General features: G+C 41.9%; 1 protein-coding gene across 3 annotated transcripts in view; it reads right to left on the bottom strand.

Annotated features, from left to right (window-relative positions):
- CCDC186 (coiled-coil domain containing 186) overlaps positions 1 to 19,232 on the bottom strand; it is a 60,024-nt gene extending 40,792 nt beyond the window's left edge. For 2 of the 3 annotated variants that reach the window (XM_084633273.1, XM_084633275.1), the window contains exon 1: positions 19,102 to 19,232. The gene's annotated coding sequence lies outside the window, so the exon portion shown is untranslated. Of the gene's footprint in view, positions 1 to 18,429; positions 18,525 to 19,101 lie in introns of all 3 variants that reach the window. The other variant, XM_084633274.1, reaches the window with a different exon arrangement.
- Positions 19,233 to 22,245: the final 3,013 nt, after the last annotated feature.

Below are 22,245 nucleotides of genomic sequence, written 5' to 3'. Positions count from 1 at the left end.
GTGCTCTGGCAGAACCCTCCAAGCATGCCTGTACCACTAGTTTGACCAGTTCTCCTTCCTCCCAGTTCTCTACAGCATAGGGCATTCCAAAGTGCATTCTCTCAACATTTCGCTTTCCATGCATAACCTCCCAGCACTTTTGCCTCTGTGCCGCAGCCCATACAGGATTAAGCAGCATGGATGGTGGGGATACACAAATGTGGTTTCAAATGAGCTGCATGGGGGGGGTCCGGGGGGAGGCATTGCATGGACACAGTTCAACCAGACTTGATGTAAACAGACCAAATGAGAGTTTCAGACACAAATTACCAAAAAAAATAAAAATAAAAAAAAAATAGGTGGTACGTGGAGTGCAGACAAGTCTAAGCCTTCCACTTCAAAACCATAGCCCTGCTATAAGGTAATAGTCACCAGTTCAGCACAGGACAAGAGAGAGAATGAATAAGATTTGCATAGGAGTAAAACACCCCTCTCTCCATCATACTGACAGACAATAGCATAGCCATAAGTACTAACTCTGTATTCCCAAATCCAAGCAGTCAAAAACCATGAGTCAGGCCTTCAAAATCATGATTTCATCATTTTTAAGTTTACATTTTGCTTTCTGGTTTTTGAGTTTTTAGGGTTCACATTCCAAGCTTTTCTCTCTAAGTATGAGGACTAGAAACTGGCTTATTTTGTATAAATGAAAGCAGAGAGTCTCATCACCACATGATTCCAGGAGCTTGAGCTTTAAGGGAAAAAAAAAACACCACTGAGAGGGTTGGTAACACTACTAACTCAGTGTTGCAAACTACTACTTTGGTGGGAATGCTACAACATATTTTGCATGCACCAGAGATGACTTGCAAATATTTTTCCTCTGTCACTTGACGGTATTTCCAAAACTTTAAAATTTAATTTTGCGGGGCAGCACAATTCAGATATGTTTTAAATATTGCCTTTGTGCTTTGAGGGAGTAAAACTATAGTTGCAGCAGGTGGAAGACGTAGGTTTTTTATGGTTTTGTTTTGTTAGTACCAGAGGATGGCACTGGCAAGAATGTAACAATTTTTGTTACGGATAGTAATCCCAGGTATCATCCTTCAAAGTAAAATGTGCCAGCAGGAGCAACGTGGTGAGGGCAGCCAGGAGGACAATGACATCTGAACAGTTTGCACATACAAAGAGTGGGAAGCAAGGGGAGGAAAAGAGGTACTAATTTGGTTTAATCTCATGGTTTAGATTTAGCATTTTGGGGGTTTACACTGAGTCCTGTATTTCATTGATGTCTTTTCTGATAAATTGGTCCATATGCATTTCTGCTACACGAGTGTGTGCAGGACTGAATTTTTCAATATACACAGCAATATACCCACGAGACAAGAATCGTCCCTATGTTTATAAGTTCTGTGCTGCCTGCTAAAATGAGTAACACTTTTTTGGCATTCATGACACACTCTGCTGTAGGAATAAGAAAACGAGTACTTGTGGCACCTTAGAGACTAACCAATTTATTTGAGCATGAGCTTTCGTGAGCTACAGCTCACTTCATCGGATGCATACCGTGGAAACTGCAGACGACTTTATATATACACAGAGAATATGAAACAATACCTCCTCCCACCCCACTGTCCTGCTGGTAATAGCCATGTACATTGGTCAAACTGGACAGTCTCTACGTAAAAGAATAAATGGACACAAATCAGATGTCAAGAATTATAACATTCATAAACCAGTCAGAGAACACTTCAATCTCTCTGGTCACGCAATCACAGACATGAAGGTTGCTATCTTAAAACAAAAAAAAACTTCAAATCCAGACTCCAGCGAGAAACTGCTGAATTGGATTTCATTTGCAAATTGGATACTATTAATTTAGGCTTAAATAGAGACTGGGAGTGGCTAAATCATTATGCAAGGTAGCCTGTTTCCTCTTGTTTTTTCCTACCCCCCCCCAGATGTTCTGGTTTAACTTGGATTTAAACTTGGAGAGTGGTCAGTTTGGATGAGCAGGAGAGTGAGTTTGTGTGTGTATGGGGGTGGGGGGATGTGAGAAAACCTGGATTTGTGCAGGAAATAGCCCAACTTGATTATCATGCACATTGTGTAAAGAGTTGTCACTTTGGATGGGCTATCACCAACAGGAGAGTGAATTTGTGTGGGGGGGTGGAGGGTGAGAAAACCTGGATTTGTGCTGGAAATGGCCCACCTGATGATCACTTTAGATAAGCTATTACCAGCAGGACAGTGGGGTGGGAGGAGGTATTGTTTCATATTCTCTGTGTATATATAAAGTCTGCTGCAGTTTCCACGGTATGCATCCGATGAAGTGAGCTGTAGCTCACGAAAGCTCATGCTCAAATAAATTGGTTAGTCTCTAAGGTGCCACAAGTACTCCTTTTCTTTTTGCGAATACAGACTAACACGGCTGTTACTCTGAAATCTGCTGTAGGAATGTTAGGGGAAAAGCAGACCTGGAAGTGGGTGGAGGGAAGATGGGTCTAGCCAATGACAAGGTCTTAGAAAGCTGAAGGATGTGTGTTATTAATTCTGCTCTGAAGGTTGATGAAGAGGAACCTTGTTTTTCATTATTTCCTTGTAAATTGGATCATAAAAATACAGACTAATATTATGATTACCACTTATATAGCCTCTTATGATTCAGCATTTGACACAATATTCAGAGTAAACTGGTTTAAAATCTTAGGGTCATGTTTTGATCTTCAGCTGGAAAACTTTTAAAGGGACACTGTCAACTTAAATATTTTGGAAATGAATATTTAAATAATGCATTTTTTGCCTTTTGCAGAGTGTATATATTTTTTTTTTTTACGTTTCCTTTAAAAAAAGTTTAAGGGTTTTTCAGCTCCCTCTTTAATGTTTATCACAGTCTTTTCAGCAAGCAAGAAACTGACTATATAAAGGGAAAAACAGTGAAGTTGATGATACAAACTGAAAAGAAGTGTTTTGCTAGTGTCTTTCAGTGTCAGTAATCTTACAGGTGTGTTGTAACTATGGCCCTGCGTCCACAGTTAATGAGACTATCGGTATCTTTAAAAGTTAAGCATCTGTGCATTTGCAGGACCATGGCCTTTACCAAGCATAAAATTTCAGACAAGATCATTTCCAAGTTGAAGGTGTCAATTTAGAAAATACTTAAGTAAAAATATTTATTTTTCTGCTAGTCTTTTGTCTGACCCAGAGCACTTTTGCCGAGATTGAAGTGCCCTCAAATCCACATGGGAATTTTTTGAAGAAGTTTAATATATTTATTGGAATCATTTAACGAAGTAGGGGCCTGATCCGCACAGTATGGATCCAATCTGCAAAGTGACTCATGTTGGGCTGCAGAATCAAACCCTTACCTTGTTTATCCGTTTATGTCTGATCTACCCCAAGGTAATTATTCAACTCTGGTTCTTATCCAGGGTTCACTCCCATACTCTTGCAAACTGACAACCAATTATACAGCCCTCTGTTAACTTCACTTTAAGAAATGTAATAAGCAGAGGATTTGGTGGGTTTTTTAAAACAATGTCTGTCAGACACTGATTTTTAATGTTATTTTGTGGTGAAAAATTAAATTGTAAAGAAGAGCACAAGAGTAAGTTACATGCATGCACAACCATGAGACTGATCATAGTACAGTAATAAGTTTATCATGCTGAATTACTACAAGAGGAGAGTATCTGTGATCACACTTAAACTAAAAAATATTTTGCAAGTCTCTGCAGAAAATAATAAGCTTAAGGAAATTCACTCACTGAAGACTAGATGATGCAGATAGCATTTGTTTTAAAATGTTTTCAAATTAAACTTCTGATTAATTTATTAGTCTAGAACCACAATAATGCATGACATACTAGGCTGGAGAGATTCAACTTTAACTTGCAGTGGTAAAGTAAAGATTATTTTCAATTCTTTGTCACCAAATGTCAACTTGCTAAATGTATTAGCCCATCATGCAACCACCAGACAGACTTCAGAGCACAGGTCAGCTAAAATACAATATTCTTTCAAACTCTGGAGATGTGAAAGTATCGAGACACCTCTTACAGGAAGTGAAATATTAATGTCCTACTCCTCAAGAAACACATGCCACCCCCTGCTACCCTTCCATATATTCTATTCACTCTAGATATGGCAATAAAGCAGACGGTTCGCAATTTTCATGTGAAACTCTTAGTCCTTGTCTAAATATAAATTGTACTGTTTTAACTAGGTGTGATTAAAGTGGTACAACTCTCCCCAGCATGGATAAAATCATACCAGTATAAAGATGCTCTGTACAGGAACACCTGCATCTACCCTAAGGACTGTACTGATAACTATTTCAACAAAAATTTAACCAAAATAGTTAAAGCGGTACAAAAACGGTGCGTAGACCACACCTTACCTCAAGATTTCTTCAGAGGGACTCATTTATACCTTCCAATTTTAAACAGCAAAGTCCTTAAACTATTTAGAATCTTTCTTTATATTCATGGTCCCTCCTCAAACCTGTGTTGACCAACAACCTAGAAATCTTCCTGTACTATTACTGCTCCTGTAGCTTTTATAGGTTGTATTTTGTCAAGGTCATTTTCCTTGAAATTCATCATAGAATATCAAAGCAAACACCTCTAAGCAGTAATCCTTCAAATGCTCTGCAACTTCCACTAATCCTCCATATTGCTAACCCCACAAGGTCAAAAATTAGAGGACAGACTATAAGAGATATTTTTAAAACCTGAATTGCACATACAATAGATAAAAGTGAATTAATGTGTAGCTTGCTCTGCTGGTCACCAGGAGAGGGGACTATTAATCTTCTCTCCCTCCTGGTTGGTAGGGTCCTTCCCCTCTACTGGCATCTGGAAAAAATGGGGTTTTACCCCTCTGTTTTTCTCTTCCTCTCCCTCCTACTAATGAGTGGAAGAAAGATCTACTTTTTCTTCTCTTTCTCTATAATTAGTGGCCAGGGTTGTGGGGCAGCTGTCTGCTCCACAGAAAAGAACTGGTTGTCTGTGCTATGTGGTGCAGACTTCCTCTCCTTTATGTGCAAGGAATTAGTGGCACGCATAAAAGTCAGGTCCATTTGCTCCTCCAACTCCAGTAACGCTCATCTGGTCTGCATAACACTCACTCATAACACTGCTCATCAGGACACAGCCAGCAGAACCCAATAATAAGGTTATTGTTATTCACCTTTCCCCATATCGCCAAGAGGGAAAGAATAGCATCTTCACGCTGCTTATGTGAATTACGAATGGTACTCAAAGATGTTGGGTGCATGAGACCTGCATATCAGTCAAATACTGTCGAAGCTGAATCCAGAGCACAATTGTCTAACCACACGAGTTGTACCACTTTAAGTACACCAGTGAACTGAAACTTTTACAAACCCTCCCCGCCACAGCATGGATGTAGTTATCACATAAAACACTTTTATATTGATACAGCCATCCCCATACGGAAAGGGAAACAAACTATACTGGGATAAGTTACAAAAAGTATATCATCAGCCCTTAGTGGTTAAACAAGGTGGTTAAAAGACCTGTGCCTGGTTCATACTTCCAACTGTTACTATTACTGACAGAGCTGCAACAGCGGTAGAAGGAAATATAAAGAAATTCTAGCGTAGACCTAGCCTTACTGAGCTGAAGAACAGAAGCCAGAGTCCCTTTTTGAGCATGGGTTGCATGATTTCTTTTATTAGATATTCTTGGTAATCTCTACATATCAAGTACTGTACCACACCAACAAAAATAAAAGTTACTCATTCTTTAAGGCAGGCTTGTGATGTAAAATTAATGGTAAAATTCTGCTTTGGATGGGACTTCCAGAAGTTGGTCCGGAAGCCAAATGGCAAACTTGAATCAAGAAGGAAAATCAGCTGCATTACGTGTAGGACATGGTACAGTTCTCTTTATTTTTTCAGCATTGTTGCTTTTGACACAGTACTACAGGACTAGTACACCCTTCAAAGCAGCTGAAACCAATTGTCACTAGTTTCACTCTTACAGGAAATCAGCTGTGGGCAACTGGTCCAACCCCCCCAAATAACAAATTTTCTTAACCATACTTTTAAAAACAATTCTAATAAAATCTAATAAATCTAGACAACCATGATTGCTAGTGGGCTGTAGGGTGATAAATGAAGATTTTTTTTTCCCATGAAAAGTACAAGGCATCTAGAATCAGAGATGCTACAAGAAAGAATTCATGGCTTTTCCTGACTCTTCCATTAGCAAATATAAGCAATATGACTTCTATTTCCTGGAGTAAATTGCATGTATTACTGCGCTTACTTTGAAAACTCATGGTTACGGGTCATATGGTGTTGCAACACAATTTCCTACTCCAAATTAAAAAAAAAAAAAAAGAGAGAGAGACAGGGACAGAGAGAGAACGAACTCCACCCACAAATTGAGGATTGCTATGAAGCATAAGTAGATGTGTTTGACCGATTCTGCTCCACCTGTTATACGTCACCTTTGTTAATTAGGGAAAAGAACAAAGTGGCCTGATTTTCAAAAGTACTAAGCACCCAGTGCTCCCATTGACTTCACTGTGTGTTATGGTTGCTCGGTACCTCTGAAAGTCAGGTCACAAGATTCCAAGTGCATCCTCAGCTGAAATTCAGCCTCTTTTTGTTAAAATGGAACGTAGTTTATCTATGTCTGCAAGCTACACTTTGAATGTTATCAAGATATTATTCCACTTAGAAAATATTTTATCTGTACATTTACTGACTTAATTCTCCAAAACTCATGTTAAAATATGTCAGTTTTATAAATCTATATGAACCTGCAAACTCTCCTTAAAATTATTCTTTACTGTGATGTCTGCAACAAGCGCCAGTTATAAATTATTTTATGAATCATTTTTTGTCCCATTACGATGTGCACATGCCTAAACTGAATAACTGGTCTTATTGCTATAATTAACCCTTTACTTTCTTCCCACCTTCTTTTTCCCTATCATTTGCTACACTCACTTGTTTCTTCCATTCTGATATTAGGCCTCAATCCTGTAAGATGATCTGCACAAATGGGCCCCTATATAAAAGCACTTTTTTGCCAAGGAAACAATTGTTAAAGCTAATGAAACAACAGTGATCACTGGGAACATTTGTAAACATTTTTCTGCTGCAGTACAATCTAGAGTGGATGTTGTAGGGTAGACAGGGTTCACGTATTTACCACATCAGATCATCCAACTCCTATGACCTGTCTACACTACAGCTTCCATCACCAGGAAAAACCTATCAATGAAGTTTCCAACTCCTCTAGATTACCAGAAATAAAAACGTGGACAAGTATCTATGGGATTATTTATAAAGCTGTTTTTGCGTTCAAGGGTTTTGAGCAATAAAAATCTTGAGTACAACTGATTTAATCAAACCCCCTACTCCAAATGGAAATACTAACAAATGACAAGATACTTTAGTCATTGTAATATAGAATAGGGTGAAGGATTTGTTTATTTGAAAAAAAAAAAGCGTTAACTGTTAAGATTAATTGGATGGAAAGTATTCAAAGTGTATAAGATTGTTTAGAATTTTCTTGCTGAACATACAAAATTCAACATAGAATATTCAAAATAAGACTGGAAATGATTATGTGCAAAGACCTTCATTAACAGCACTAAGTATTATTAGCAAGCCCATAACTGTTCAGATAAATTAGCCCTATGTAGAAATTTTCTCCTACTAATACCATAGTACCGAATATCATTCCATGTCCTTTACACCATCCTGTTATAAACACCTTACTGTAAAATTAAAAATATATTTTCCACTACCTTTTAAAAAGTTACTCTACTACAATACACAAAAACTGCATTACAAGACGTATCAAGAACCTGACAACTGACAGAAACAAGGAAACTACTTTCGCAAAAAGAAAAGGAGTACTTGTGGCACCTTAGAGACTAACCAATTTATTTGAGCATGAGCTTTCGTGAGCTACAGCTCACTTCATCAGATGCATGCCGTGGAAACTGCAGCAGACTTTATATATATACAGAGAATATGAAAAAATACCTCCTCCCACCCCACTGTCCAGCTGGTAATAGCTTATCTAAAGTGATCATCAGGTGGGCCATTTCCAGCACAAATCCAGGTTTTCTCACCCTCCACCCCCCAACACAAATTCACTCTCCTGCTGGTGATAGCCCATCCAAAGTGACAACTCTTTACACAATGTGCATGATAATAAAGTTGGTCCATTTCCTGCACAAATCCAGGTTCTCTCACCCCCTCATCCCCCTTCCCAAAAACCACACACACAAACTCACTATCCTGCTGGTAATAGCTCATCCAAAGTGACCATTCTCCCTACAATGTGCATAATTAAGGTGGGACATTTCCAGCACAAATCCAGGTTCTCTCACATCCCCCCCACCCCCATACACACACAAACTCACTCTCCTGCTGGTAATAGCTCATCCAAACTGACCACTCTCCAAGTTTAAATCCAAGTTAAACCAGAACATCTTGGGGGGTGGAGGGGTAGGAAAAAACAAGAGGAAATAGGCTACCTTGCATAATGACTTAGCCACTCCCAGTCTCTATTTAAGCCTAAATTAATAGTATCCAATTTGCAAATGAATTCCAATTCAGCAGTTTCTCGCTGGAGTCTGGATTTGAAGTTTTTTTGTTTTAAGATAGCGACCTTCATGTCTGTGATTGCGTGACCAGAGAGAATCATAGAATATCAGGGTTGGAAGGGACCCCAGAAGGTCATCTAGTCCAACCCCCTGCTCAAAGCAGGACCAATTCCCAGTTAAATCATCCCAGCCAGGGCTTTGTCAAGCCTGACCTTAAAAACCTCTAAGGAAGGAGATTCTACCACCTCCCCAGGTAACGCATTCCAGTGTTTCACCACCCTCTTAGTGAAAAAGTTTTTCCTAATATCCAATCTAAACCTCCCCCACTGCAACTTGAGACCATTACTCCTCGTTCTGTCATCTGCTACCATTGAGAACAGTCTAGAGCCATCCTCTTTGGAACCCCCTTTCAGGTAGTTGAAAGCAGCTATCAAATCCCCCCTCATTCTTCTCTTCTGCAGGCTAAACAATCCCAGCTCCCTCAGCCTCTCCTCATAACTCATGTGTTCCAGTCCCCTAATCATTTTTGTTGCCCTTCGCTGGACTCTCTCCAATTTATCCACATCCTTCTTGAAGTGTGGGGCCCAAAACTGGACTCAGTACTCCAGATGAGGCCTCACCAATGTCGAATAGAGGGGGACGATCACGTCCCTCGATCTGCTCGCTATGCCCCTACTTATACATCCCAAAATGCCATTGGCCTTCTTGGCAACAAGGGCACACTGCTGACTCATATCCAGCTTCTCGTCCACTGTCACCCCTAGGTCCTTTTCTGCAGAACTGCTGCCTAGCCATTCGGTCCCTAGTCTGTAGCTGTGCATTGGGTTCTTCCGTCCTAAGTGCAGGACCCTGCACTTATCCTTATTGAACCTCATCAGATTCCTTTTGGCCCAATCTTCCAATTGGTCTAGGTCCTTCTGTATCCTATCCCTCCCCTCCAGCGTATCTACCACTCCTCCCAGTTTAGTATCATCCGCAAATTTGCTGAGAGTGCAATCCACACCATCCTCCAGATCATTTATGAAGATATTGAATAAAACCGGCCCCAGGACCGACCCTTGGGGCACTCCACTTGATACCAGCTGCCAACTAGACATGGAGCCATTGATCACTACCCGTTGAGCCCGACAATTTAGCCAGCTTTCTACCCACCTTATAGTGCAAGATTGAAGTGTTCTCCGACTGGAGAGGTTCTACGAGCCTCTGACCCACTAACCCAGGAACTTATCCTTGCAACAAAGCCCGTTGCCAATTGTGCCCACATATCTATTCAGGGGACACCATCACAGGGCCTAATAACATCAGGCACACTATCAGAGGCTCGTTCACCTGCACATCCACCAATGTGATATATGCCATCATATGCCAGCAATGCCCCTCTGCCATGTACATTGGTCAAACTGGACAGTCTCTACGTAAAAGAATAAATGGACACAAATCGATGTCAAGAATTATAACATTCATAAACCAGTCGGAGAACACTTCAATCTCTCTGGTCACGCAATCACAGACATGAAGGTCGCTATCTTAAAACAAAAAAACTTCAAATCCAGACTCCAGCGAGAAACTGCTGAATTGGAATTCATTTGCAAATTGGATACTATTAATTTAGGCTTAAATAGAGACTGGGAGTGGCTAAGTCATTATGCAAGGTAGCCTATTTCCTCTTGTTTTTTCCTACCCCCCCACCCCCCAAGATGTTCTGGTTTAACTTGGATTTAAACTTGGAGAGTGGTCAGTTTGGATGAGCTATTACCAGCAGGAGAGTGAGTTTGTGTGTGTGGTTTTTGGGAAGGGGGATGAGGGGGTGAGAGAACCTGGATTTGTGCAGGAAATGGACCAACTTTATTATCATGCACATTGTGTAAAGAGTTGTCACTTTGGATGGGCTATCACCAGCAGGAGAGTGAATTTGTGTGGGGGGGGTGGAGGGTGAGAAAACCTGGATTTGTGCTGGAAATGGCCCACCTGATGATCACTTTAGATAAGCTATTACCAGCTGGACAGTGGGGTGGGAGGAGGTATTTTTTCATATTCTCTGTATATATATAAAGTCTGCTGCAGTTTCCACGGCATGCATCTGATGAAGTGAGCTGTAGCTCACGAAAGCTCATGCTCTAATAAATTGGTTAGTCTCTAAGGTGCCACAAGTACTCCTTTTCTTTTTGCGAATACAGACTAACACGGCTGTTACTCTGAAAGGAAACTACTTTGTTACTAATTCAATAGTTACTAACTACTTAGTTACTAACTACTAGAAAAACAAATCCACATGATGCAATGTGGCATGGTCTACACTTCATCACACAGTTTTACACTAGGGTAGTATTAAAGGAATAATGATTTGATACTACAAAATATTCTGAATTTTTATAATTATGTGATTTGTGGTAAAAAAAAATTAAACTTTAATTTAAAACCATGGGTCTCATGGGCTAAGGTCACTAACTATAATCATTTAATTAGGGAAAGAAATAGGTCAGCATGCCCAGTCAGTGTCTAGGAAATGTATAGATATGCATTTGTCATCAGAGCACGCTTTATGACACATGTACTGTACACATAGTACAGTCTAACAATTAAAATTGAACAGAGAGCTCTTGCAGCTTGGATTATATGACAGCTATGTTGTTACTCAAATCTCAAAGCATTTACTCAGCTGAAAGTAAAAGGACTGAACACGTCTTTGTACTTCAGTCGTTCCACCAGTCTGGAGAGGGGGAGGGTAGATTTTTTAATAGAACAGGATATCTTCAGTTACTGTTTTATGTTCATTGCATAGATCAAGGCAACTAGATTTCCTGTTCTATTTCCAAGTCAATAATACAACACATCTTTAATTTGCATGGTGTCTTTCATACAAGCTGCATCACAATACACTTTATTGAATTAAACAATACTACCAGAAGTAAATGAGAGAGAATTTAAGCAGTAAAGGCAAGTGAGAAAAATGTATTTTCAACCAAGATTCATAAGGAGATGGGGAATCAATTAACTGGAGAAATAAAGAAATTGTGTTCTACGTGACAAGAAATAAAGAGGAGCTGCCTCTCATACAGGTCCATCAGTTATGGCTATAATTAATATTGTGCTTTATTAGGTTAGCATATTTTATTCTCTCTAGGATGCTTGCTGCTAGTTATATATACGCTACAGAGTTGACAATTATGGTCAGAGCATGTGCAGAGTGACAGAAGAGAGATTGCTGCTAGAAGTTCAAAAGAAGAAACAAAGGTCCATGAAGTCAGTTACAGAAAGTCTATGGAGGATTTTAACAACAAAGGGAGGGTTGGAATCAGATCCTTAAATGAATATTGGACCAGTGGGTGCTGTTTGAGGATGATGCTCATATAATCATGGGATTTTTTGTACATGTGAAAGGGCAGGTGCAATCTGGAGAGATGGGACTCAGGGAGGCCAGGGCAAAGGACTGTGCAATATTAGAAAAGAGGGGAGTAAAAAGGGATACTTTCAGATAAGATGGAATTGAGTCAGTGACTCGGATAGGCATCATTGTGGTTGTAGCAGTGATAAACACCAAATAGCAATGAGGTTACAGAAGTGTAAGTAAATTGACAGTCAGAGTCAAGGAGAGTTTTGCTCGATTGCCAACTGGCTTTTCAAAAGTTAGACCGGCTTCTGTCTTCAGTAACCTTGTTAACTATCATACCAATAAACTCTGTGTCTAGACTGGCCAGGAACTCCCATCAGCTCGATGACTCAATTTTCTGCATGTTTTCAGCAGCAAAATCATGCACTTTTGCATCTGCTCCAGTCTCAACACCGATTTTGGTTAGTAAGATAGATGAATGATTCCAGAGAGATACCTAAGTTATAGCAGTAACTGCCTTTTTACCAGTATAGTTTCCTAGGATTCTAGCCAATTGTCATCTTGGGGAAATTATGTTCTGTCAGTCTAAAATTTCCCTTATAGGTTCAAGATTCCCTCCTCTCACACACACACAAACTTCCGCCCTTTATAAAACAAGCACAAAACCCTACTCTGTAATAATGCTAGTGCAGATCAGTTGCTGTGACCCAAATTATGCAGCGACTAATGATATCACAATAGTTTTCAGAATAGCAGCCATGTTAGTCTGTATTCGCAAAAAGAAAAGGGGTACTTGTGGCACCTTCGAGACTATCAAATTTATTGGAGCATAATCTTTCATGAGCTACATATCACTTCATCGGATGCATCACGAAAGCTCACAATAAAATAAATTTGTTAGTCTCTACGGTGCCACAAGTACTCCTTTTCTTATCACAATAGTTGTTAACTCTATAGCAAATATAATGAATTCCAAACATACCAGAGATAATAAAATATGCTAACCTAATAATGCACAATATTTTATTATAGATATAATTGAGCCACCCATTTCTGACTGAGAACTTCATTAAATCATAAAGATCTAGAGACCAATCATTTTGTAGCATGGACAGCTTAATAATACAGAGAATCTCATGCACTCCTCCTTTTACTGCTGGGGGGAATTCTGCACCACTGCAGAATTTGCACAGAAATTAATGTTCTGTGCAGAATTTACTCCCCGCACCTCCAGAACTGAGCTGCTGAGCTGATGGCCGCCACTAGGGGCCACTGGACCCAGCAGAGCCCAGCTCACAAATAGAAGACACTACCAGGGGAAGGAGGAAAGAGCAGCAAGGGTTCTGGGCAGCTGCAGTTCCTGGCACGCCCAGGAGGAAGCGTGCAGGAAACTGCACACAAGCCTGGATCCCAATAGGATCAGGCTGTTTCTCCCTCTGGGTCCCTGGTCTCTAGGGGTGTAGGGGGTGCATGCAAGTATCTGGCCTGGGGAGAAGGGGCCCATAGGTGGGCTCTGGGGGGGGGTGTGAGTGTCTGAGTGGGGTGGAATCTGGAGAGATGTCTGGGCCCTGAGCTGGACTCCAGGGGAGAGGTAGCAGAGAAACAGGAACTGGGTTGTTTTAACTCTCTACTCCTGGGGGGAAAATTTTGTGTGTGTCTGTATTGTTACAGACACAGTTTCTGACTTTATTTTTAAATAAATTATAAAAATAATTGAAACTAGAGTGATTATATATAGTGTTATTTTGACCAAAAAAATGTAAAGTTTTAAAATACTGTATTGTGTGCAGAATTTTTTTTTTTTGGGGGGGGCAGAATTTCCCCATGATTATTCTTTCCCATTTATAACCACATGGACCACTTCTCCTGCTCACTCAAAAACTGAATGGACCACTTATTCCTAGCCCTAATTGTGTAACATCCCTGTGGCAACTATAGTGATTGCTCACACAGAAGGATAATATGGGGAAAGTGTTTAATGTATTTTAGTGATGTTTTAATGGAATTTAAAAGCTTGAAACAAGATAGAGAGACAACTCTGATCAACTAGCTACCAGTCATGGGTCCACGAACAGCAGTCTGAGAACCTGTGTGTTTAAAATAAAGAAATTGTTTCTGCTGCCTCTTGTACTGCAAGCAATTCTTTCTAGGACAGCTAGTTTGATCATATTATTGTACCACTTGGCGGCGTTCACTTTGCTTGCTGATTTCCAACATAAAGCCAGCAATCCTGTACTAAGTTCCATTCCACTGTTTCAAAACAAAGTACGGATAGAAGACACCATGTAAAAAAAAGTTGTACTTTAGTTCTGTGTACTACTAAATAAGATAAGAATGATACGTTCTGTGCACGCAACAGGAGTAGAATATGCCTCTCAGTGCTGGTATACATGTGTTTAAGCACCATTAAGGAAAAGTGCTTAAAAAAAGCTCAACTCAAACATGGCTCAACATGGTTACAGATAAGATGGTTTCTAACATGGTTTGGCTTGAACTAAACCATGTTTAAAATCTGTGTTTTAAAGGTCTTTACTTAATATAGTATAACTTTCTATTTCCCTGTTTGATTGAGACAAGTAGTTTATTACCATTACTACTATTTAGACAGTGCAGGTCTAGGCAACATGGCAGTAAAACCACCTGAGCTCTATCTACACTAGCACTCCCTTCAGTGGTAGGGCAGAAGTAGGAGATTTCTCAAAAATTGCTACTATAAGACACTAGTCCTAATCATAGTTACTTCAAACATCGCTTACTTGGCTCATGGAGGTAGAACCAAACTGTGTTACAGGCTGCCTGTCTACGCAGGGAAAGTCAAAGAGGATTGCAGCCGTGGTCAGGGCACAAATCTGTTTGTAACAGGAATGGAAAAGTCTACGGTGCATTAAGGCTGTAACAGTGCTCTAAACACAAGTGTAAATTGACACAGCTCTCTGACCCAGTGTAGACAAAGCCTCACTGTGTTATGAGCACTAAGCTTCAGGAGATGGGAGGGATAAAGGTAGACTGGCAGAGTACATAAAAGCAAGGAAATTTAGAGTATCAGACTATCATTTTATTTAATTGTTTTTAATGCTATTTATATATATTTAATGGTTGCAGGTTGCTCCATTTCAGCACTGAGGTGCAAAACTCAGGACTGTATATCTTCAAAGCACTATGACTCACTCTAAAGGAATTGGAAAACAAGATATGCTGTTTTAACTGGGTTTTCTTTGCTTGTGTCACACCTTGTGCATTACCTTAGTATGCATTTTTTACATGATTCCTTTGAAGTACCTCTGAGTTTTTCCCCGTATCCTGCAAAGACTTCATATTGTGATCTGATTGATGTTTTGGCAGTGAAACCAATCACAGCTCAACTTGAAGATAAAACTTGAACATGGTTAGGTTTACCACTGGGGCTAGATTTGTTACAATTACAATGCAAGTCACTGGGCAACCAGAGTCTGTTAATATTTAGTCTGTCTGGTTCCAAGGTTACTGTACATGCGATGGTCAAAGTGGATCTATTCATAATTGTCGGGGGGAGGGGAAGGCGGAATCCTACAGTCCCAGCAATGGGGCTGGCCTGGGGCCCAAAACCAGTAATCTTTACACAGGGTTTTAAAACAGCCTTTAAGCTCTAAGGGCTTGCTAACAAAAGGAAGGGGAGGGGAGGGACAAGCAGATAAATAATCCTTCATTGGGGGAGCTGCAGCAGTGCAGAAACATATTTCATAATTTTCCCAGTGTAGAAAAGACTTAGCACCCTCCTAGCTAAACTGACACATTCCTAACTAAACCCGGTTGTTTCTGTACTGTTCAGCCACCCACGTCTCAAACCAGTGCAGCTCCACTGGCAACAGCCCTAGTGTAGCCTTGCTGCAGTAGCAGCATCTTAGCTACCATGTCATCCAGACCCGCTCTGGGCAGGGGTGGATGACTTGCCTGCTGAAGTGCCAATTAACTCCTAGTAACCTGTCTATATGAGAGCTCCCCCAGACCATTGCTAGTTAAAGCACTGTAGCACCCTGAGTTGGCTACGTCAGTGGTTTTCAACTTTTTTTCATTTGCAGACCCCTAAAAAATTTTGAACGGAAGTGCAGAAATCTTGGACATAGGCTGCAGACTCCCAGAGGTCTGCAGACCAAATTGAAAACTAAGTCATGGGTTGAGCCAGTGTGAACTAAAATGGGTTTTTAATTAAAGGAGTTTCCAAAAGTTGCTACAACCCTGCAAATCCAAAGTTAAACAACAGCTGAAATATGGTACTGTTCCATATATACTGATCAGTCAGACTCATGTGTTACTGTGCTGGAGCGTTTCTATATTACAACAAGGTCCCCCTGCAAACTTTTAAAAGTGCGGATGGGACCAAAATATCAGTGCTCAGGAGACCCAGATGAGTGAATAAGCTTTAAAGGTAAATTCATTAATAGAGGTCTGTTAAAGATGAGAAGTATAGTGGGCACACAATATTCTTTTAATGTTAACTTTTCAAATATAAATCTCATGTGCTCCCAGGAGTTAGGAACTATACGAACCTATGAAGGAAAACGTGATCCTAATTCCCACGAGCACATGAGATTTTATATTTTAAAAGCCACTACTGAGTGCACTTTTGTCCACACTTCTGCATAGCCAGTTTCACTGTTTCCCATGAAGAGTCAGTTTATCAGTTTCCCCTGTTCATGAGAGTCTTCCAGAGAGCAACAGCACAGAAATATACGTTTTTTTAAATAAAGCAGGAAATTGTGACTATATTCTATCCAAGAAGTTAGCAGGGAAGACTCAAAGGAAATGAAACTACTTTTTAAAAATTATTTTATTTTGATGAAGCCAACTAGATTTCACCTGGATAATGTCCCTTTAAAGTTAGTATCTGTAAATTTGATATTATGAAGCACTTTGGGATTTTTTTAATGGGTGCTGCATTATTAGTATTATACTGTATTATTTTACCTTTCATAAAGGAAATTCTACTAGAAGAAAAAGTAAACAACAAAAATAAGAGTACTGTATTAAAAAGAAATAAAAGGGCAGATTGGGATCTTCATGTGTAAAATCAATCCTGCAACACAACCTGCCCAGATCTTCAAAATGTCTCTCTGAGGTTCCTGGAACTCTGTGTGGGTTTAAAGGATCCACCAGTGAAGATTGCTTTCTCAGGATCAGAGCTAAAAATATGGACTACGCAAACAGAATTTTTCTTCTTGCCTGAGTTGCTGTAAAACCTCCCATTTTTAAACCTGGAACTTCAGACAGCTCTTATAAATAAAAGCTGAAAATACATATTGTACTGCAGTAATCTTGCAAGGTTAAAAAAAAAATCCCTTCATGTCAGCTATTCCATAGCCTTCACATAGTTTTACCACAAAAACCGCAAGTGTATAATAGAAGCACAAACCGCAGAAACAATGGGAAGGCTTTGTACACTCTATGCATTAGGACAGTAAAAATATAATCAACACTTTCCACAGAGGGGGGAAAAAAACAAATATGAGGGGGGAAAATCAGATGATACACAGCAGGAGCTAGACACTTTAAAGCTTCTGAATGAGGAGATGGTATAAAGCTGCCTAGTCAAGACTTTAACCTCCTTGTATTCAATTTCATTTTGCTTTTTTCCCTCTCCTAAACTTGACCCTTTCCCACAGAGGCCACAAGTTACTGATGTCACTCCAACTACAGCTACCTGCACCTGGATTCCTTTGCAACAGATTCATTGAAATCTCATAGCAACTAGCAATTGAAAAGACCACACACAAAAGCCTAAAGTAAATTTTGTCTGCTGTAGTTTCCACTGTACAGAATAACCACAGTTAATATTTTATTATTAAAGCAATCATTAAATCTTGCTGTTTTATTATTAGTTTTCAATGTACATTTAGGGGCAGCTCTGGCTCTCAGTATTTAGAGAAAGAACAGGAGTACTTGTGGCACCTTAGAGACTAACAAATGTATTTGAGCATAAGCTTTCGTGAGCTACAGCTCACTTCATCGGATGCATTCAGTGGAAAATACAGTGTGGCGATTTATATACATAGAGAAGATGAAACACGGTGAGCTATTACCAGCGGCTGGGGGGGGGGGGGGGAGAACGAGGACACCTTTTGCAGTGATACTCAAGGTGGGCCATTTCCAGCAGTTGACAAGAACATCTGAGGAAGGGGGGAGGGGGGGAATAGTTTTCCTTTGTGTAATGACCCATCCACTCCCAGTCTCTATTCAAGCCTAAGTTAATTGTATCCAGTTTGCAAATTAATTCCAATTCAGCAGTCTCTCATTGGAGTCTGTTTTTGAAGTTTTTTTGTTGAGGAATTGCAACTTTTAGGTCTGTAATCGAGTGACCAAAGAGACTGAAGTGTTCTCCAACTGGTTTTTGAATGTTATAATTCTTGACGTCTGATTTGTGTCCATTTATTTTGTTAGTCTCTCAGGTGCCACAAGGCCTCCTTTTCTTTTGCGAATACAGACTAACACGGCTGCTACTCTGAAACCTGTGTTTAGAGAAACACCAAAGCTCCTTAGAGTTTTATTACCTAATCACTTTTGGTACTTTGGAGAAGGAAATAAAAGCACTAAACTGTCAGACAACCCAGCAGGCAGCTGCACACCAGGATCATCGGTGACGATCCTATTAAAGAAAAGAAAAGAAAAAGAAAAGAAAAGTACTTGTGTCACCTTAACACCTAGGGAGGCAGCTCTAGAACGCTGACTGGCAAGAAAGTCAGGACTCCTGGGTCCTCTCTTCCTCCGTCACTTGTGGCCTCTGTTTGCGTGCGCCCCTGGATCAGTGGCTACAGTAAGGATTCCCTAACTCCCAGGCAGAAGGGGAATGTCAATAATCAGCCTGGCCATAAAGTGCTGCGAGATCTTTAGACAAGAGAAGCGGGACAACCATAAACCATCAGCATGATCCTAGCTCCCTTGTCCACACCAGGCTTCCCCAGCGAACTCTTCCGGGGGGGGGGGGGGGATAGCGTCCTAAGCATCAGGGGTTAAAACTCTTCAGCAGCAAACTAGGGAGGCGAACTAGCGAAGCAAGTCGAACGCGGGGGTCGCGATCAGCCAGGGCCGGCACCCGACGGAGAGAGCTGGGCAGGGGCACAGGGGGCTGAAATGCACCGAGCCAACCCCCGCTTCCACCCTCCCTGCCGCAGTCCCACTGACCCCGGCCACAGCCTCCCGCTCCCCCGCCAGCGGCCTCTTACCCGCTTGTTAGGAGGGTGGGAGCCAGAGCGGCGGCAGCGCCTCCATGGCCGCGGCGGGGGCCCCCGCGTTGTTCCTCCTCCTGCGGCAGCTCCCGGCCGCAGCTGGGCGCTGACACATCAACAAAGATGGCGGCCGCAGACGGCCCGCCCGCCTCGGGTGGGCGGGAGGCGGGGCTGGCGCTGGCGCTCTGCCCGCAGCGGGCCCGGCCTGTGTGGCTCGGGCGGGCGGGCGGGGGAGGCGCTTGTTGCCGGTGCGGAAAGGCTTCTCCTGTGTCCCTGCCCCACCTTTTTTGCACGGCGCTTCCCCGTCTCTTACTCACAAGGCCCGACGCTAGCAGTGATGAGGATGATGAAGGGCGGCAGGAATCCGACGGAGGGATGCCTCCCACTGGCACCTGCTCCAGGCCCTCCTGGAGGAGGGACCACAGCTCCCACCCGGGGCTCGTCTACACTCACAGGGCGCTACAGGATTGCTTCTCCCCTCAGTGTAGTTTAGCCCCCCCCCCCAGAGAGGCAGTAGGTGTGGGAGGAGCTCTCCTGTCAACACAGGGCTGGCTGCCCTGGGAGTTAGGTCAGTGTAACTCGGTTGTGCAGGGGTGTGGAAAATCTGAGTGACGCAGTTACACTGACATAAGTTGGCCGTGTAGACCAAGCCTTCTTCCTACTCCTTTGCTGCATTATTTGTTATTGCTGTTTAGTATCTCCAGGCGCCTTTACTGCATTATTAGTTTATGTGATCTCACAGTCCCAATGTGCACTCGTGAAAACTAAGGCCCCTCTTCAGCAAACTACTTAAGCGTACACCTAACTATAAGTAAGCCCATTGACTTCAGAGTTGGGCAGATACAAAGTAATTTGCGGAATCGGGGCCTAAAAAGTATACAAAATGTATTAGGAACGTAGGAATTGCCAGACTACATCAGACCTAAAGTCTAGTCCAATACTCTATTTCCAATAGTGGCCTGTGCTAGGTGCTTCGGAGGAAGGTGTAAAAACCCTGCAGTAGGCAGATGTGGAAAAACCTGTCCCATACCCATACCTTGTGTCTTATGATTAGAGATTGGCTTGGGCCCTGAAGCATGAGGTTTAATAGCCATTCTGAAATTAGGTAGAATAATAATACCTGGCTCTTATATAGATCAGTAGATCTCAAAGCACTTCACGATTTTTAATTAATTAATCCTTACAACACCTCTGTGAGATGGAGAAATATTGTTATCCCCATTTCATAGATAGATAACTGAGGCAGAGAAAGGCTAAGTGAGTTGCCCAGATAGTAAAGCAGGGACTTTAACCCAGGTCTCCCAAGTCCTAGATTGGTGCCCTAACCACCAATTTTTAATTATTTATAATCAAGCTTACAAAGATTCCAAACCTGCAAATCTTAATTAAAGAGTGATCATGCTGACTTCAAGGAATACTCACCTTCTTAGGGTTGCAACTTGTACCCGGAATTTTAAAAAAAAATACATATATTCTATAACTAAAACATTAAACTTACCCGTCAAGTCACCTCCATTAGCTTCCCAAGTGCCTGTATGATCATCTTGCCTTCAGTCCTCAGCCTCCCTGTCTTGTCTTTTCTTCATGTTATGATTATTATTTTTATATTATGTATACACTCAGTGCTCAAAATTGAGCTAACACCATACAGAGAGATATCAGAAAATAAAAAGGGATGTGGACCCAGGGACTCAAAGGGCTTCTAGTCAAGGGCTCGAATGTTGGCACACTTGCTTGATTTTATGCACTGACGTAGTTCCACTGGGTAAACTTAAGCATGTGTGTAAATGTTTGCAGTATCAGGACCTAAAATACAGACAAAGACTCAACTAGTGGTAGCAACAATTGGGTAGAAATAGAGGGAGAGATGGACAAAGCTTAAAAATATAATATCATGCAGATACTTAAGGCTAGTTAGGATGTTCACATGTTGATGGTTCCTCTATATATGTATATAGAGACACATGTATACTATGCCCCCAAACCTGCACTGTCTTGTGAATAATTTTAGAAAATGTAAATAGTTCTGCTGGTGTCAGGCTGTTTGGAGTGGCTCAGCTCAAGGAAGACTGTCAGAAAACAGGAAAGGCACCCCAAACTGGTGGTATGTTCTATAATTAGATTTCACCAAGCCAGTACCAAATGTGAACTGGATCACCATACCATTCTTACCATGGCATCACAGACAGTCCCCTTAGATGCTCCAGTCCAGGGGTCGGCAACCTGTGGCACACATGCCAAAGGCAGCACGTGAGCCAATTTTTACTGGCACGCTGCTGCCAGCCTGGGTCCCGGCTGCCGGCTGGCAGGAGCCAGCAGAGGGAACCCCAGTCCACCGCCGGTCTGGGGTTCTGTCCGCCGGCCCCGCTCAGCCTGCTGATGGTCTGGAGTTCCGGCTGCTGGCCCCTTGCCAGCCAGGGTGCCGGCCCCACTCAGCCCCACTGCTGGCCTGAGTGAACGGAACCCCAGGCCGACAGAGGACTGAGCGGGGCTGGCGGCTGGGACACCAGCTGGCAGGAGCTGCCAGAACCCCAGACCAGCAGCAGGTGAGCTGCTGCTGGTCTGGGGTTCTGTCTGCCACCCAGCTCAGCCCACTGATGGTTTGGGGTTCCGGATGCCGGCTGCTTGCCAGCTGGGGTCCCGGCCATCGGCCCCGCTCAGCCTGCTGCCGACCTGGGATACCAGCTGCTGGCCCCGCTCACCTCACTGCTGGTCTGGGGTTCCAGCCGCCTGCGGTTGGGGTCCTGGCTGCCGGCCCCGCTCAGCCCACTGCCAATCTGGGGTTCCATCGGGGGCCCCTGTAAATGTAAAATTTATTACTGGCATGCAAAACCTTAAATTAATGAAGACTTGGCACACCACTTCTCAAAGGCTGCTGACCCCTGCTCCACTCTATCCTGCCATCCAGACAAATTGGACTAAGTGATAAATGGTCACTTACACCAAAGATCACATAACATTTAGGTTGCTTCCAGTCCCAAGGAACCAGTAACTTACCCCAGATCAACTGTACTCTAGCTCTTACACCAAAGACAACACTGGCAGCCAATTCTATAGTAAACTAAAGATTTATTAGCTAAGAAAAGGAAGTGAGCTTTATTGCGAAGTTAAAGCAGGTAAAATATAGGCACAGGTGAGTCA

Source organism: Lepidochelys olivacea, assembly GCF_965140295.1.
Source record: "Lepidochelys olivacea isolate rLepOli2 genome assembly, chromosome: 7".
Taxonomy (NCBI): Eukaryota; Metazoa; Chordata; order Testudines; family Cheloniidae; genus Lepidochelys; species Lepidochelys olivacea.
Note: the sequence above shows the minus strand (reverse complement) of the source record. Positions and strands in the feature narration are given on the sequence as shown.